Source organism: Eubalaena glacialis, chromosome 6 (assembly GCF_028564815.1).
Source record: "Eubalaena glacialis isolate mEubGla1 chromosome 6, mEubGla1.1.hap2.+ XY, whole genome shotgun sequence".
In the NCBI taxonomy this organism is placed as follows: domain Eukaryota; kingdom Metazoa; phylum Chordata; class Mammalia; order Artiodactyla; family Balaenidae; genus Eubalaena; species Eubalaena glacialis.
Genome location: NC_083721.1, coordinates 73,425,293 through 73,445,421, shown reverse-complemented (window position 1 = coordinate 73,445,421; position 20,129 = coordinate 73,425,293).

The following is a 20,129-nucleotide window of genomic DNA, read 5'->3' as shown; positions in this document are numbered from 1 at the left end:
CACGTTGTTATAAAGCAGAAACTAACACACCATTGTAAAGCAATTATACTCCAATAAAGACGTTAAAAAAAAAAAAAAAGACATGGGTTAAGTGAATTGTGCTGTGGGCATATTGGGAAGCCCATAGGAACAGAGAGGTAGACTAGGGACCTGGAAATACCTCCTAGCTGCACTGTTGAGAGAAACCAGTTGCCAAATAACGAGTAAATTATATTCCCATGATTTTTAAAAAATCAGTTAAAAACTCTTGAAGGATCATCACAAGTTAACTTTAATCGTGGCCTGTGGAGAGGGGAGTGAAGTTTAAGTGAGAGGGGAGGAACCTAAGTGAGATTTTTTAGTTTTTAAAAATAAATTTCTAAATGGTTTGAATTTTTACATGTAATTTTTTATTTTTATTTTTTGGCCACGCTGCCCACGGGATCTTAGTTCCCCGACCCGGGCCCTGGGCAGTGAAAGCGCCAAGTCCCAACCCCTGGTCCACTAGGGAACTCTCATGTTCTACATGTTTTAGACCTATTATTAACTTATTTAATCCTCCCAATAAGCCTATTTTATAGATAAGGAAACTGAGGCACAGAGCAGTTAAATAGCCCACCCAAGGACATGCAGGTAATACATGGGAGAGTCAGGATTTGAACAGATCACCTGGCTCAGGTGCACTAAACCACCTCACTATTATGTCTCTCAGTGGACCATGTTGGGCCATTGGATGTTAACCATAAATGTAATATGATCCCAGTTAAAAAACAAACCATATGTATAGAAAAAAATGGAATTCAAGTCTGTAAAGCTATCCTTTTAAAACACTGATCCAAATATTCACTGTGAATTCCAGCTCAGATGGGATAATTCAGGCACGAATTAAATGATTTCAGAGCGCAAGGAAAGCCTTGCTTCTCTCCCCTACCCCAAACTGTTGGTTAACATTTCTTAAACAAGGATTAAATGTTTTTACTACCCTATTTGGTTTAACATGCAAATATCTCTGGGCAAGGTATAACTATCTTGGACTTAATTGTCCAAATCTCTGATTTAATACTATTAAGGTGTACATAGCAATTATACACAAAGATTAGGTTGTGATAGGGAAAGGGAAAAAACAGGCAGGAAGGAGACAGCTTGAGATCACCACAGAGTTCTTATGGGGAAGGCTGGAGGAAGCAGGTTATCATAAACTAGCTATTGATGACACTGCTTTACATCTTACAAGTCTTACCTTTTATAAGCACTTGCCCATGTATTTTACACAGTCGATCCTTCCTAGAGCTAGGGAAGATAGATATACCCATTTTACAGAAAAGGAAATCAAGTCTTCAGGACATTGTGGCTTGGTTAATTACCAAGTTGGAGCTGGAACCCAGAACTCATAACTCTCCTTTCAGGACTCTTGAATCACACCTAAATACCTCAGCTACATCACTACCTTGCTCAGGGATAGGCTGGAGCCAGCAGACGAAAGTGAAGAAGTGTAGCAGACAAAAGATCCAGATGTAAATGGTAGCAATGGGGTCCTGGCCAAGACCCACTGAGGGATGTCCAGGTGGGAAGACAGAGCAGGAGCCCTGGTCAACTAAGAAGCAACTTGAGGGTGCCAGGTCACAAGGTGGGGGAAAGGCCTGGGGACTGGCACCACGTCAGCTGTGGGGCAGGGCAAGAGTTGACTTCGGCATCCATCTGCCAGGACTTTGCTCCCACTCCATCCCCATTTCTAGATCTTCCTCCAACTCCTTTCACTTCTTCCGTTGCTTCCCTCTCCCACTCCAACTCCAAACTCATATTTAACAGCATTGAAAAATGGGGAAATGCATGATATTTTTTAAAAAGAAAATTGTTCTATTGATGGACTTGGATTAGTATTCCTATTCCTTTGGGTTCCAATTACAAGTCCTACTAATTATTTGAGCTTCTTTCCATTTTATCAGCTAATTAGGATGGGTGAAGCTCTATAAATCAGTTGCTTCACTTCTTAATAAAATCCAATTAATCTATTTACTGCTGCATTCAATCTTGGATTCTTTTCATATTCTCTCTACCTGCTAGTACTACAAGTTTTAATATTTAAATGATCTCCAGCAGGATTTTGTGTAACTCCCACAGCTTTGACTCTGTGGTCACATCTCCTAAAACAGGCCATTCTAATGACATAAAGACATGGATATGCTTCCTAAATCCTTGTGAGCTGGAGGAGAAGGAAAAATACAAATGAAAATAAATATACTACAATTCCTCCAGGGTAATTGGATGACTCCTGAAACTTCCTGCAGTGTGTGTACTACTGATAGTAGGAGGAGGGGAAAGGCACCGAGGAGGTAAGAAAATTAGCAATTAAAAAGCTACTGTGCATTACAAGGAAGGCATCTCATGATTTTTGTTTTACAGTTTCCACCTTTAATTTTTGCCCTTACTACGGTCCACAGAGTTCTAAAAATCGCCACCAGGGGGCAGGAGTGTGCCAATGTCAGATGTTTGAATCCGCTGGGTTTGGGTTTCCTTGCAGAGAATTTCCTTAGGAAGGAATTACCGTTCCTGCTCTACAGGTTAAGGAGCTAAGGCAGAGAGAAGTAAAAAGTAGGCAACCCAGCATCATGTGCGTGGCAGAGGTAGGATTTGAACACTGGTTTTGGTAATCCATCCAGCAGGCTTTTTTAAAAAAAATTAATTAATTTATTTTATTTATTTATTTTTGGCTGCGTTGGGTCTTCGTTGCTGTGCACAGGCTTTCTCTAGTTGCTGCGAGTGGGGGCTACTCTTTGTTGTGGTGCACGGGCTTCTCATTGCAGTGGCTTCTCTTGTTGCAGAGCACGGGCTCTAGGCATGCAGGCTTCAGTAGTTGTGGCTCGTGGGCTCTAGAGCGCAGGCTCAGTAGTTGTGGTGCATGGGCTTAGCTGCTCTGCAGCATGTGGGATCTTCCCGGACCAGGGCTCGAACCTGTGTCCCCTGCATTGGCAGGCGGATTCTTAACTGCTGTGCTACCAGGGAAGCCCCCAGCAGGCTCTTTTAGTGTTCACCTGAGTTTGTGGCTTTGATTTCCACATTTTTTTCCCAAAGGTTTACAACCCCCTTTTATGAAAGGCAATAAATTAAGAAAAGCTTAAGCAATGTTACTGTAACTGCTTCTTTTTTCCTATTTTCTCTCACTTATTCCTAATTTTTGTCATTCACAATTCTTCTTTCATCCCTGGACCTAATGTCAAAGAGAGAGCCTCGTTCCCTTCCACCAACCTTGACTTTTATGTCCCTCAGTTAAGAAATCAGTTCTGTAACAGCTTCTGTTCTGTTGTCTATAATTTACTTTGACGGCTTCAGCAGAACCACAGCGATATAAACATGTGCGAAGTACACTGGATTTACAAGCCTGAGACAGCCAGATATCCTAAGCAGGAGTGTTTTCTCCAGAGGTGGTGAGCAAGGCCTGTCATGAAATACCTCCCACATTCCTGGTCCAGTTCACACCAGAGGCTTTGCTAACTAGCAAAATGGATGTTAGACATGTTTCCCTTGGTGACATTAGTAGTGACCCAAGAGGTGTGGATTCCCTGGAAATATTGAAGAGCACCCCTGCCATTGCATGGTCAGAGTCACAGGCTGGTGGCCCAAACCCTGTAGAACGGTGTTCTGGGCTTGTCTCCTAAATGGTCCTGTAATCCAGCCACTGACTCAGAAGCGTCTTGGCCCTTTGAGTTTGACAAGATGGCAGTTGAATCCTCACAGGAGACTCATGTTTTATTTGATTCAAGTGAGATGGAGTTCTTAAAACAACACCGACCTGGGGCTTCATCAAGTCCACAGAACAAGTTTTAAGACGGGTTTCTAAGCCTGCCTGATAATAACTATTATGTGTGTGTGGCCAAATTTGGGCTGAGACTTGCTTTCATTGTAGCGGCAACACTGTGGGTCGGGAGACCTATGTGTTATCTACCAGATAGACCCTCATAATTATAAACAGCCCAATTGCCTTAGGTTGGTTCACTATGTTTTGCTTACACCTTGCTTTGGGGAAAATCCCCTCAGGAAATATATCTGCATCTCTTTCCTTCTTGCATGAGGGAAAAGTACAGGGAGGAAGGATTGTCACCTACATCCCTTCTCCACACATTCACCACTCACTGGAGGAAATAGCTTTCCTTCCTTTCTGTTATTCAGATGCCTGTTTCCCACAGCTCCATTTTTTTTTTTTTTAAACTTTCTCACAGGCAATAGCGTGTGTGTTAATAAGCCCCCAGGCAAGTTTTCCTAAGCTAGGTTGTAACACTGGCAATTCACTTTTTGAAAAAATGTTTATATCAAATGTTTAAAGCAACAATCTCCATTGAAATACAAGATAATATTGAAAAGAAAATAAATGTATTTACTCATTATGGGGTGGCTATTTTTACACTTTTCTTTCTTGGTAAGGAGATGTCTGTGGATTCTAATGGAGTCCTGAAGAGTCAACTCAGGAATTACGACACTGCCCCCTCAACATCTATCTCCAAATTCACTTCTTTGCTCCAGAATTTATCTGTTGTCTACACTGTTATTATTGTCTAGATTGGTTACTATTTTTGTTCCATAGTTCTTTTATTTTATAGAAGTGTAGCAAAGTGCATCAATTTAAAATGTACAGTTCAATGAATATTTACATATGTATACATCTCTGGTGCCCCAGAAGGCTCCCTATGTCCCTTCCTTGTCAATACCCAGCCCCCCGAAGGTTACAACTACTCTGACTTCTATTGATACTACCATAGAGTGTTTCCATCTTGTCTCGAACATAATTGAGTGAAAGAGTATCTACTCTTTGGCATCCAGCTTTTTTGCTCGACACAGGGCAGTGAGATTAATCCACTGTGGCATGTAACAGTAATTCACTCTTTTATATTGCTGTGTGGTATTCCATTATATGAATATATCACAATTTGGTTATCCAGCCCTCTGAAGTTGTTGCTAGTGTTTGGCTATTATGAATAAAACTGCTAGAAATGTTCTTGCACTTGTCTTTTGGTGGACTCATTTTCCTTGGAGGTATACTACGAATGGGATTGCTTGGTTGTAGGATAGGCATGCAATTAGCTTTAGCACACACTGTCCTACAATTTCCCAAAGTTGCATAAATATACATTCCCACCAGCAATGGAGAGAGTTCAATTGTTCCATATATTCATCAATGACTGTTGTCAGTCTTTTAAATTTGAACCACTGTAGTGAATGGGTATTAGTAAATGATTGTAGATTTAACTGCATTTTGCTTATCCGAACATCTTTTTATGTGCTTATTTGTCCATTTGGATAACCTCTCTTGTGGAATCTTGCTTGTGTCTTTTGCCCATTTTTTAAAAATTAGGTTGTCTTTTTCTTACTTATTTTTAGAAATTCTTTATATATTCTTATAATGGAGCTTTTGTTGACTATATATATTGTGAAAATCTTCTCCAGTACAAGGCTTGATTTTCACTCTCAATAACATCTTTGATAAGCAGTCTTAATTTTAATCAATCTGAAGCATCATTTTTTTTTCTTTTGTGTATTGCTTTGTGTGTCCTGCCTAAAAAAATCTTGCCTACCCCAAATTCATGAAGATATGCTCTTATTTTCTTACATAAAGTCTATCGGTTCAGTTCTAATGCTCAGGTCTATAATCCATTTCAAATGAAATGTTGCTTATGGTGTGAAATAGAGGATCAAGGTTCTACTTTTTCTTTTTCTGTAAGAATATCCAGTTGCTGTAGTCCCATTTGTTGACAAGACCATCCTTTCCCCACTGAATTTCAGTGGTGACTTTGTTGTATATCAAGTGACTCTATACGTGTTGAGTTTATTTCTTAACTCTCTATTCTCTTCTGTGAATGTATTTGTTTGTCTTTATCCCCATACAATGCTGTCTTGTTAATTGTAGCTTTATATTAAGTCTTGAAATCTGGTGGTGTAACTCCTCCAACTTTGATCTTCTTGAATACATCTTGACTCTTCTAGGTCCTTTGCGTTTCCATATACATTTTAGAATCTTCCCATCAATTTCTACAAAAAATCTTCCTTGGATTTTGATTGGGATTGAACTGAATCTATAGATCAATTTAGTGAGATTTGACATCTTAGCAATATGAGCCTTCTAATCCATGAACATTGTATATTTTTCCATTGATACATTTTCTTTAATCTCCCTTAATATTTTGTAGTTTTCAGTGTAGGGCTTTTGCATATCTTTCATTATATTTATTCCTAAATATTTAGTGTTTTTAAGTTATTATAAATTATATTTTTAAGATTTTCATTTTCTAATTGATCATAAAACACGATCAGTTGTTTTTTGTATATTGATTTTCTATCCAATAACCTTACTTAATTCATTTTTGAATTCTAATAGTATATTTGCAGATTCTTTCAGATTTTCTATGTATATTATCCTGTCATCAGTAAATAATGGCACTTTCATTTCTTTATTTCTAATTTTTATGCCTTTCCCCCTTTGCTTTATAGTAATTGCTAGAACCTCTGGTACAATATTGAATTCTGGTGGTAACAGAACCACCAATCAGTCATGTTTCTGATGTTAAGGGGAAGTGCTCAGTATTTAAGCATTAAGTGTGATGATACCTATAGGCTTTTTGGAGATAGATACCATTTATTAGATTAATAAGGGTTTCTCTCAATTATTGGTTTGCTTAGTGTTTTATCATTAACCGTTTTTAATTTTGGCAAATGCTTTTTCTACATATGAGGTGATTCTCCTTTAATCTTTTTTTTCAGGGGGAGGGGAGGCCATGCCATGCAGCCTGTGGGATCTTAGTTCTCAGACCAGGGATCGAACCTGTGCCCCCTGCATTAGGAGCTCGGGGTCTTAACCACTGGACCGCCAGGGAAGTCCCTCCTTTAATCTTTAATGCAAAATGTATACTGATTGATTTTAAAATGTTATACTATTCTTGCACTACTGAAACAAATCTGGCATTACGGATCAAGATGTGATATACTTTTTGGATATTGCTGGATTTGGTTTGCTAATATTTTGGTTAGGATATTTATATCTAGGTTCATAAAAGATATTGTCTAATAATTTTCTTTTTTGTAATGTAATTTTTCTTTTTTGACATCAGGATTATCTTAGCATTGTAAAACAGGTTGAAAGTATTTCGTTTCCCCCAACTCTTTGACAGTATTTGAACAATATTGATATTGTTTCTTTCTTAAGTATTTTGAGTAACTCCCTGGGGAAGCCATCTGGACATGAAATTTTCTTTGTGAGACGTTTTTATTTTTTTATTTAATTTATTTATTTTTAATAAATTTATTTATTTTATTTATTTATTTTTGGCTGCGTTGGGTGTTCATTGCTGCACATTGGCTTTCCCTAGTCGCGGTGAGCGGGGGCTACTCTTCGTTGCTGTGCGGGGGCTTCTCATTGCAGTGGCTTCTCTTGCTGCAGAGCACGGGCTCTAGAGCGCAGGCTCAGTAGTTGTGGCGCAGGAGCTTAGTTGCTCCGTGGCATGCGGGATCTTCCCAGACCAGGGCTCAAACCCATGTCCCCTGCACTGGCAGGCGGATTCTTAACCACTATGCCACCAGGGAAGCCCCTGTGAGAAGTTTTTAATTACAGATTCAATTTATAGAACTATTCAGATTTTTTCTTTCTTCTTATATCAGTTTTACCTGTGTTTTTCAAGGAATTTGCTAATTTCATCTAAATTGTTCAATTTATTGCACAAAGATAGTTATACCATCTTATTATCTTTTTAATGTTGTAGGGTCTGCAGCAATATTCTTATTTTCATTCCTGATATTGATAATTTGTGTTTTTTCCTCTTTATTAGTCTTGCTAGGAATTTTTTAAAGTAAACTTTTTATTTTGGAATAATGTTAGATTTACAGAAAAGTTGAAAAAATAGTACAGAAAGTGCCCATACCCCTCTCACCCAATTTGTTTCCCCTTGTCAAAACTACAAAATCAACATTGGTATGTTACTACTAGCTAAACTCCAGATTCATATTTTACTAGATTTTTTTCATTAATTTATGACCTGTGTTCCAGTATCTGTCCTAGGTTACTACATTGTGTTTAGTTATTAGTTTCTTAGTCTTTCCTTGTTTTTCATGACCTTCACAGTTTTGAGGAGTACTGGTCAAGTATTTTGTAGAAAGTTCCTCAAATTGGGTTTGTCTTACGTTTTTCTTATGATTAGACTGAGATTATGGGTTTGTGGAAAGAATTCCATGAGGCGATGTACCTATCTCATCACATCATATCAGGGGTGCATAATATCCACATGACATCCCTGGTGATGTTAACTTTGATTGCCTGGTTAAAGTAATATCTGCCAGGTCTCTCCACTGTAAAACTGCTATTTTCCCCTCTTCATACTCTATCCCTTGGAAGCCAGTCACTAAGTCCAGCCCACACCCAAAAGCAAGGGGGATAGGAGGAAGCTAAGCTTCACCTCCTAGAGTGAGGAGCGTCTACATGCATTATTTGGAATTGTTCTTCATTTGTCTCTTCTTCTCCATTTATTTACTTATCTAATCATTTCTTTATATTAGTATAGATGGATACAGAACAAAGCAGGGAATGGTAAAGAATGGATTTGAAAGTAAACAAGCAGTTGACTGGCACTAGAGCTCAAGCCAATATTACTTAACTTCATCTCTAGTTTCTTTGAGATTCTGAGGCTCAGAGCCTGGGCTGAAGTGTCTTTTGGATGACTGGATCTGTGATGGATTGATGTTCTGTGTCACCCAGTTTTGGAATCAAGAATAGAAAGGGCCATTGTGTTGACACAGGAACAGAAACTGCTCTCTCAGAAGCACATTAAATTAAGAAAACTGAAAACACAGAAAAGAGCTTCTATTACACATGTGCCACACCCTTTTGGTTAAGTGCCCAAATATAGCAAGGAGTACCTCCGGCCTATTTTAATCAGAGTGGTTCAGTACTCAGCTCTCAAGTATACCGAGGAGAGTCAGGAACAGTGGAGGGTCTGGGAAATGGAAGTGAAGAAAAGTAACTACAAGTGAAACCAATGAGAAGAAAAATAGCTTTATCTGTATTTCCAGGGCTAAGTAGTGCCTGGCACATGGCAGGGGCTCAATAAATATTTGCTGAATGAATGAATGTCTTAGGGTTGTGTGTCCGTTCCCTCATTATAGAACACTGCAGGGCATGGAACTAAAAGCAAGATATTTCTGTGCATTTGGGCTTGAAATAAACCCCAAGCAAATGAATGAATATTCTTAAAATTTAACAAACCTGAAAGGTCTGCAATGTTGAAATCATAGGGAAGACACTGAGCTGTAATTCCGTGATTAGGATGTCAGATTTGAGGATGTAGGGGTAGGATGATGAAGATTTTTTTTTTAAGCTCCAGTTGACTGATACCAAGAAACCCGTGGGCAGTTCACCAGCAGAGCACCCCTTGTCATGCTCAGTAAGTTCTAACCTTCCTCTTGCCCTGTCCTCCTCAGTTACTGTCAGTCGGTTTGTGGCAGAGGGGAATTCCAGCCCATTTTAGGGGCATTAAGAGGGAGGTTCCTGCCCTCTATCCCTTAGATGCATCCTGGAACCCTGATGAGAAGGGTAGATCTGAAACACACCAGTCTCAGAGGGTTACTGGATCAAGAATGGATATGTGTTGGCTAAGACCTTTGCAGACAACAAAAAAAGATCCATGTATGTGTTCTCACAAATCTGGAAGCTCACAGTTATACACAGTAAGATAAAAGGGGGTAACAGAGGGTAAGGCTGCTCCATCATTATCTTTTGCCGTCAGCAAACCAGGCACCTCCGGATTGCGCTGTTTCTTAAAAAGGCTGACCGCCCATTCTTCAGAATTTTATTTTCAATTAATATTTTACTTATAAATATTTATAATACTTGCCTACTTCACACAGAGAGATGAACAGAAAGCTCCTGAGAATCATGGAATGTTAGATTTGTAAGTCACTGAAGAAATGATCTAGTTCAGCCTCCTTATTTTGTAAGTGGGGAAGGTGAAGTCCAGGAGGAAAATGCGTGCCTTAAGGGTCACGTCGAGTTAGAAGCCAAGTATAACCTCGCAGTTTAAGGCTCTTGGTTACTCCAGTGCTGCTCTTCTACCCTGGGTAACCTCAGAGTAGATTCTATACCCAGACCTAAGACTGTCCTACCTTCCTACCTAACAGAGCTCAGGAACTGACAGTGGAAAGACTTATCATCAAATGGTTGGTTAAAAAAAATTATCTATGTAGAAAAGAGCAGCTTGGGATTGGGAAAAAGCAGATGTCCCATGAAAGATAGAAACTGCTAGCCATTGAGGACTCAGAGGAGCAGGACCATTCAACTGGCAACCCTCCGTCATTTGCCACAAGCCTCCAAAAGAAGCTCTACTCAGTTATCACAAAGGAGGTGCTGAGCACTGTCATCCAGCACCAGAAATTAAGCAGAATCTAGAATGTAATATTGAAACCCAGTAATATGAGAACCTAGTAGTTTCGGCTAGCAACTCAAACTTAAATTGTCCTCTGAAAATGAACAAACCTCACGGACATGAAAGTTCAGGTACCAGCTAAGTCTTAACAAACAAGCCATGCACCATCTTGGTTACCAGGCAACAGGATCACAACTCCCTAAATGATTCAGTGATTAGAACTATGAACAAAATACAAAAATAAACAGTTCAACATTTTGCAAGGGCACAGAGATTTACATTCATGAGGCAAAGAAATCAACATTGGAAAGCTAAGCCCCCCAAAAGAAGTAAAATTTGGTCATGAACTCACAAAAATACATCCAAGAAAAGCACCTGAAAATGAAAGAAAAGGGGAAGGGGGATGAGTGGGTGCCAACTCGGGAGAAAAAGGTGAAATAAATCAGGAAGGGAAAAGATGATAAATTCAGTGATGACCCAACTAGAATTCAATGCCAGCCACCAGAGGCTGAGCTTCTCACATAATTAAGGAAGTATCAGCAATATTCTTCCTTTGAAGCCTGAGAAACAAATTGTACCTGTTTACAAGATCTTAAATGCCAAAAGGGGGAGAGTACTCAAGTTAACAGCTATCAAAAAGAAAAAAAAAATCCAGTTAAAAGATTTCACCAATGGTCTGAATAAACTAAAAAAGTACAAGGAAAGATGTTCTGCCTCCTGCGGGAAGTGGGAGAACTAAAATACCAAGAGAAAACTCAGTAGTCGTAGAAACCCTCCCCACCTCGAAAGCCTCAGTAAAATTACCTGCAGCCAAAAGTAAGTAAAGCACATTTAAAAAATGTTTTGGGGCTTCCCTGGTGGCGCAGTGGTTAAGAGCGCCTGCTAATGCAGGGGACACGGGTTCGATCCCTGGTCCAGGAAGATCCCACATGCCGCGGAGCAACTAAGCCCGTGCACCACAACTACTGAGCCTGCGCTCTAGAGCCCGCAAGCCACAACTACTGAGCCCGTGTGCCGCAACTACTGAAGCCCGCGCGCCTAGAGCCCGTGCTCCACAACAAAGAGAAGCCACCGCAATGAGAAGCCCGCGCATCTCAACGAAGAGTAGCCCCCGCTCACCGCAACTAGAGAAAGCCCGCACACAGCAACGAAGACCCAACGCAGCCAAAAATAAAATAAAGAAATTAAAAAAAATTTTTGTACTTTCATTCTCTTCAAAACATAGGATCATATTCCAGGGACTGACTTCAGAAGTACCAATTTCTTGTTTGTAAACACATTCTTTATGCAAACAGTTCTTTCACCTGGAAATGCAACTGTTTTTACAAATTCAAATATTTTATTCTTCCCCCTTTTAATCTTTTTTTTTCTGTAATTAATTTGCCCTATTGAAAATATTTCCACTGAACTATTTCATACTTTTGTACATTTTGAACTTTTACTGTTGTACTAAGCTTTTTTAATTCCTTTAATATTTATGAAGTTGTGATATCTCATCCTTTTTCCATTTTTGGACCCTCTTTTTTTTCATGTGTAATTTCTTCACTCATTTATCCCCATACACATATCCAAATGGCATTAAAGTTCATGTGAAACTGGAACTTAGATAAAGACCTATGTCTCTTTGCCTTATCTTGGGCAATTCGTTTCTCTAGATCCATTGAATGGATCCATTCTCTAGATCCTTTAAATAGATTGATTTTCAAAACTACAATGAGGTATCATCTCACACCAGTCAGAATGGCCACCATCAAAAAGTCTACAAATAATAAATGCTGGAGAGGGTGTGGACAAAAGGAAACCCTCCTACACTGTAGGTGGGAATGTAAATTGATACAGCCAGTATGGAGAACAGTATGGAGGTTCCTTAAAAAAGTGAAGATAGAGCTATCATATGATCCAGCAATCCCACTACTGGGCTTATGTCCAGAAAAAACCATAATTCAAAAAGATACAGGCACCCCAATGTTCATTGCAGCACTATTTACAATAGCCAGGTCATGGAAGCAACCTAAATGTCCATCAACAGATGAATGGATAAAGAAGATGTGGTACATATATACAATGGAATATCACTCAGCCATAAAAAAGAATGAAATAATGAGATTTGCAGTAACATGCATGGATTTAGAGACTATCATATTCAGTGAAGTAAGTCAGACAGAGAAAGACAAATGTCATAGGATATCACATACGTAGAATCTAAAAAAATGATACAAATGAACTTATTTACAAAACAGAAACAGACTCACAGACTTAGAAAACAAACTTATGGTTACCAAAGGGGAAAAGTTGCAGGGGAGGGATAAATTAGGAGGTTGGGATTAACATACGCACACTACTATATATAAAATAGATAATCAGCAAGGACCTACTATATAGCACAGGGAACTCTACTCAGTATTCTGTAATAACCTGTATGGAAAAAGAATCTGAAAAAGAATAGATATATGTATATGTATAACTGAATCACTTTGCTGTACACCTGAAACTAACACAACATTGTAAATCAACTATACTCCGATATAAAATAAAATTTTTAAAAAATAAAGAGATTGATTTTGCTCAACAATTTGTCGTGCCTCACTGTATTTTCATTTTCACCCAATCCACATAATATTAAATCTCTTTTCATCATGATCATTTAAACTATCAATTCCCAGGTTATATTTGTACCATTTTCCCATTCATAATGTATTTATTTATTTATTGTGTTTATTCTGATGAGTGCTTCAGTAAAATTTGTAGCCATTTTTGCAATTAATGACAGTTTTTATTTCAAAACTGAAAAAAGAAAAAAAAGCTTAATTCAGTCTGTGTCACAATGCTCCCCACTCCCCAGCAGACCCAGCTGACAGAGCCGAGCCGAGCACCTCCTTCTGCAAACCTACTGCACTGTAGGTTGTTACTTAACACATGTGTAAGGTCTTTTCTCCGGGATATGATACATATTGTGGAATATTTGATAGTCTTCCATAAGTATCGGTCCAGAAGATAATTTAAATACTGTCGGAACTTCTGGTAAAGAAGAGTGAAGTAACAAAACATCACCTTTAGAAACACAGCTGGATGTAACCAAAAAAAGAACTGAGGGTGATGCTAGCAACAAAGATGTCTGTGCCTCTTTCCCTTTGTCTCCACCTACCAGGCAGTCCTTTAGGAAAACTGTAGGAAATGGAGTTGGGGATGCAAAACTCACGTTTCTTTCAAGGGGAAAGCATAGCATGTTTGAAAAGTTAGAAAACTGGAGGGAGTTTCCCTTTCTAATCGACTGTTATGATCAAAGTGGAATTTTTGTTGTTCTTATCTCTCTTTCGAAGGAAGGATGTACTATGATGTGAAACACAGGCAACAGAGGAAGATAATATTGTTAAAGAAATCTAGTTCAAGAGAGTCAGGGTTGGCTTGAAAAGTTTAAGAGAATTTTCTTGCAGATTCTCAGAATCTTAGGAAAGGTGACAGATTGCAGCTTGACCACAGTCTTTCTCACAGATCTCCAAAAAATATTATCTAAGAGGAGGGTGTGGGGAAGGTACACGGCCAAACCAAATTTCAAAGGGGATAAAATTGGCCTTTTCAAGAATAGAAGAAAAAAATTGGCCACTGAAAAGCAAGGCGAGGGCAGGCTATTTTATTAAGTGGTAAGTTATGTGGTGATATAAATGAGTATTTATATTGATTATGGTGCTATAAATAGGTAAATATGTAAATATATGGCAACCTGTTGGCACCGCCTGTGTGCTTCACCCCAGGGGCCAGGATGTTATTTCAGCTAAATCTCTTCAAGCATCTCATAGATAGCTAAGAGCGCATAGCAGCAAAATAAAACAGAATCTGATATTTAAATGATTCTTTCTAACACTGCAAAACTTTGGGGTAGGGCCCCACAAATAGAGGGATTTTAAGGCATTAAGCAGGGGATTAGTCTATTTCTTTGGCAGTATCCCTCTATACGTATTACCTTATCCTTCCTTTTAAGATCTCCAACCTTCTTATCTATTCTGTTGTTGCGCAAAAATGTCCTTTTTCTGGAGGGAGGTTATTTTCTGGATCCTGATTGATTTGAGAAGCAGCTGAGGATGTGCCCTTGCTGCAACATCTCAAGGAAAAGGTGAGCTGGGTTCCCTCGTGGAGGCTGGCATCCCTGACCTACCCAGAGGAGCTTCCCACTCCCCTCTGCCCTTTTCCCTTTTTTCTTTATTTCTAACTTGCATTTTGCAGCACTGGTAAGACAACAGGAAGCCCTGGGCTTCCTCTCCAGGGCATTCAACTGAAGGGATGTGCTCACCGCATTGATAACAGTAGCCGGAAAAGAAAGAAAACACACCCACCCTCCAGAAGGCATGACCCTCCCCCTCACTCTCCATGCCCTCCCCGTGTGGCCCCCCTTCTCCCTCGGAGCCTCACAGGCTCTATCAGGGTTGCACTATGGAGGCCACTCCAGTGTTCAAGCCAATTTTATCCGCATTAAAATTTGGATTGGCCGTGAACCTTCCAAATGCCCACCTCTCTGACAATGTTTTTTGGAGCTCTGTGGGAAAGATTGTTGTCAAACTGTGTTCTGCTAATGCCACTTCTCCAAAGATTTTGAGACTTTGAAACTTCTTCTCTCAGTTTCAGAAACACGTGTGATACGGTTGTCTAAAGTTATTAAGCATGAATCATTGTGACACGGACTCCACTGGTATCAGTATTGCTATGCATGTTCTTAAATGAAAAATGGTTTGTTGGGTTGCCCTTTATAACCCAAACACCCTTGAAATCAGTGGGGGAGGGGCAGATTATTTGTTACAAACTCAGTGTGTCCAGTGATAATAGTTAAATATAACCGAAGTTTGGAATCTAGTTTCCATATTTTTCATATGAAGGGTTCTGGAGGTGGGGCGAGTACAAGACTGAGTGCCTGAGGAATGACCACAGGACCAAGAACAGCCAAAAAGCTGCCGAGAATGGTCATTGCACTGGCATGACGATGGGACAAATTAAAACAAGAGCCGTGGCTACCCTGTGTGTGAAAGACGCGAGCAGCTCTTGGGAGCAGTCACTGAAGACAGTTTTTTTTTTTTTTTAACATCTTTATTGGAGTATAATTGCTTTACAATGGTGTGTTAGTTTCTGCTTTATAACAAAGTGAATCAATTATACATATACATATGTTCCCATGTCTCTTCCCTCTTGACAGTTTTTAAGGAGCACTGAGAAGTGTAATTTGAGAGAGACTCCATCTGGAATGTCGAGGCCCATGCATTGCAGCCTTTCCTGGGGCTTAAATGACCCTGGTCTACTACTCCTGGTAACTAACGCTAAGACCAAGAACTGCCTGAGCTCTCAGATGTCCTAGAGTGAATGGGTCAGTGTCTTAAGAACTCCTAAGTCTCTGAGGGAGTAAGTACCATGTCCACTGATGTTTCACCTAATCTTTCCTGCCAGAGAAAATGCATCTATAAAAGTTGGGTTCTGCATTTGAAAAACTTGGTTATCGCAGAAAGGGTCTCCTCCCTGGGCAAGATAGTTTCCTGGTCAGTCCCGTCCCCTACACTGAACCTTTAAAATCATGGTGAAAACTAGAATCCTTTTGCCTCAGCCTTTTATCTTAATGGTTGAGTGGGAAGATGCTGCATGAGTGAAGGAGGAAGGAATTGAGTGAGATTCCTCCGTTGTAAATTACCTCCAAGCTCTCACCAAACCCTGCTGCTGCCTTCAGAACAGCCTCAGAAGGATGGGTGACCTTCAACTACTCTGGACTTCCTCACCTCTGCACCATATGAACCTTTGCACTTTTGCCATTTTATCGGCAAATGTGTGCTATTCAGTAACAACTAGCTGCCTACAGATTGCTGTAGGTTGACAGTTTGTTAGACTTGATAGAGATGATCAAGTTGTTGAAGCTGCTTTCTCTTCTTCAGCCTAATGCTAAATGTCTTTATCACAGTTCTCTGTGACCATGGGCAAATATGAACTGCTCTCAGCCTAGGGTTTTCCCAATTTAAGTGAAATATTCCACATAAAGCACTTAGCACAAAATAAAGGCTTGGTAATTGTTGATGAGGATGGAGTAGAAGACGCTGGTTAGTGGGGAGTATTTTTCTTTTTCTTTTCTTTTCTTTTTTTTAATGTCTGAAACATTTATATTAACATATTTCCATACAAATAACCCAAAGAAAGTTTAGTATTAGTTGTTTTTTTGGTTTGTTTTTTTTTTATACAGCAGGTTCTTATTAGTCATCAATCTTATACACATCAGTGTATACATGTCAATCCCAATCTCCCAATTCATCACACCACCACCCCCACCCCACCGCGGCTTTCCCCCCTTGGTGTCCTTACGTTTGTTCTCTACATCTGTGTCTCAAATTCTGACCTGCAAACCGGTTTCATCTGTACCATTTTTCTAGGTTCCACATACAGGCGTTAATATACGATATTTGTTTTTCTCTTTCTGGCTTACTTCACTCTGTATGACAGTCTCTAGATCCATCCACGTCTCAACAAATGACTCAGTTCCGTTTCTTTTTATGGCTGAGTAATATTCCATTGTATATACGTACCACATCTTCTTTATCCATTCATCTGTCGATGGGCATTTAGGTTGCTTCCATGACCTGGCTATTGTAAATAGTGCTGCAATGAACATTGGGGTGCATGTGTCTTTTTGAATTATGGTTTTCTCTGGGTATATGCCCAGTAGTGGGATTGCTGGATCATATGGTAATTCTATTTTTAGTTTTTTAAGGAACCTCCATACTGTTCTCCATAGTGGCTGTATCAATTTACATTCCCACCAATCTTTTTCTTTTCTTTATAACACTTTTTCTCTACCTGTTGTGTTTCCTTTGGCCCCATGCCATCACAACCACAACACTATTTTAGAGACGGTCTCCAAGGCTGGAATCTCCTCCCTCTCCAATTTGGGTTACATTTAAATATACTACTTGTAATATGATGAGGTGCCCACCCATAGGAATCGGAGGGACAACCATCTCTGGGGGATTTGCCTTTATACCTCCGGTTGCATTCATAGCTGTCTGTGGCTCCCGGATATAAGTACCAGCATTTCTCTGGCTCAGTATTACTGAATAAACAACCAACTCACCCAGGGCCCCAGAAGGAACCAGATAGGTGAATGTAAGAATTGCATTCAAACAAGGATAACTCTAGGGGGATTTATAAAGGGACTGTTTACAAAGGGGTGGGCAGAGAAAGGCAAACCACAAGGGATGATGCAATTACACAGGGCTGGTAATGCCAGAGTTGTTCCCCGTCCCTAGGCCAAGAAAGAAGGAACCCATGAAGTGAGTGGTTCCTAAAAGCCCAAGGCAGAGGTGTGTGTGGAAAGGGCCACCTTGAGAGGCATGTGAGCTTTGGTTGTGAGTGCAGCTGGTTCGAGACAAATCCAGATGGAGGGGTCAGGAGAATGAAGACTCTGACCTCACTTTCTTCCTTCTCTCTGATCTACCAAGGCTCCTGCTCAGCTAAATACAATAGGAAGCCAGAGGGAGCCCATTGAGGTCAGCCTCCTGGAGCAGGATAGAGAAGGGTAGAGAATGGATCTAGAGAAGCAAATGGAAGAAATCTGGCACATCACATAGATAAAAGTGGGCCATGCATGGACCAGCAGTGACCAAAGATGACCAGTGATATGAACCAAGGATTATAATTGATCCAATTTCTTGCAACTGGGGTCCTTGAAAAAATCAGTGGACCCCTAATAACTTATCTTGGGCTTCTAGAAAAACCTTAAGATTTTGTTTTGTGACGGGATTTTCAAAATCGACACTATTGTTACTTATGTTAACAGTCCAAACTCTGACATTATTTATCTTTGATTCTGAATATTCTCCTGTCTGAATACTCTGGCTTGTGGCATCTGGGGGTGGCCCCCACTTCCCACCCACTGAGGAAGAATCGCTTGGTGCTCCATCTGGCTGTATGGGAGGACTTAGGCAGACACCATGCTGGTCTCCCCAGGGAACTCTGGGGACAGGCTCTGTGAGTCCTCCCCCTCTGGCACCCGCAGAGTGGACATCAGAGTGTACTCTTCTCCTGCAGGTGGAGGTAGAGGTGGGAAAAGCAGAACAAAGGTACAGAATTTGCTGGAGAAACCACAGCTCAGGACTGGAGGCAGAAATTCCCCTGCTCTTACCTTTCTTCTTACTACACGGAAATAAATTTGGAAAACAGCCTTTGGACCCTAGTGAAGGACTAGCAGACTAAGAAAAGCTTACAGCCTTCTGAAGTTCCTGCCACAGGCAGGGGTAGCGTTCTGTCCTAACGTCTTCTCAGTTTGCTCCATTCTGCAAGGCTGGCCCCTGAAAACAGGTACAATGGGTGGCGAGCTACATGGTATGACTGGAGGGGCTTCAAAAGGCCTGCCTGACCCCAAACTATCTCCCTTGCTGGCCTGAAGATCTGTCTGAAGTTTTCATCACTTGAGTCACTTTTTTATGCAAAGAATTTGCTTCAAGAAGTCCTCTGCTAAAATGTACACGCTGCTTAAAAGGGTGTGGTGCACATTTGTCTTTCTCTTTTGTCTTCTCAACATCTAACTTCCCTTCCTGTTTTGAGAACTTCACCCCTTATGAGTATTTATAGGAAGCAGAGCCCATTTTCTATTGCCAGGACAGGGGCACAGGAGCTGAGGTCAACCAGCCGGGTCCACTTGCTCCAGGCTGCGCATCTGGAGCTGATGACCCAGGAGAGCAGACTCTGGGAGAGCAGTTACTCGGCAGTGGGTGGCAGCAGTGGCGGTGAGCCTTGTGCCAGTGGCCCTGTCCCGAGCTGTCAGTGGCAGCAGTGCAGACCGTGGTGTCCAGCAGTAGGGAGAGGCTGCAGTCCTGTTCCCACAATTATTGTTTATGGTGTGATTTGGGCTGAGGTCCCCACTGCTGTGTAGCATCTCCTGTTCCTGCCTATTTTTAAAGTCTGTTCCTCAGCCTTCCCAGAGAGTCTAGAGCTTCCCAGTATCCTTTTACTAAATCCCCATGCTGCTTAAATCACCCAGAGTCATCCTTAGTTGCAAGAAGCTAAGAACACTGGCTGACACAGGGGGCAAAACATTAACTCAAGAGAAGCCTTCCATGTACCAGCCACAGATAGATTCATTTGTCTAATTAGCTAATTGTCACCTTGGGAAACAGCAGGACTCCGGGAAAGAGTTTTTGTTGATGGCGGAGGAGAGTCTGGTCTTATGGGCATTCGCTGATGGGCTTGCCCAGAAGGACACTGGGCAGACGCTTCGAGGGACAGATATCCAAGGGACTAGGCTGGGACAGTGCGGGATGGAGAGAGATACGATGACAGGAAAGATGAAGCCACAATAAGAGCAATAGCTAACACGGGCTGACATTAATGCTATTGAGTGTGGAAGCTTGCTGAAAGGGCCTTGTTTACACTTGTAGAGCATTCAAGGGAAGTTACTGCTTTGTCAAAGTGAGACCACTGATTTTATCACTTTGGTTTGCCTAAACATTTCTGTTGACACTTAGCCTTCACGGTAACAGTAATCAGCCTGTGGGATTTCCATCCCCTCCCCATCCCCACACCACCCCTGCATTAGGCCCTTTATGATGTAATAAGCAGGGATAAAAAGGCAAGGACAGCGTAAATTCTCAACTACCAAAAGGGCTGTGTCTTTATGATCTTTTCCCCAGAGAGGAACACAGAAATTGTTCACTGAGGGGAGGGAAGGAGAAAGGGAACTAGGAATGTAGTGAGTACAGATACTGAACATCTGCTAAGAAGTTGTTTGTGGGT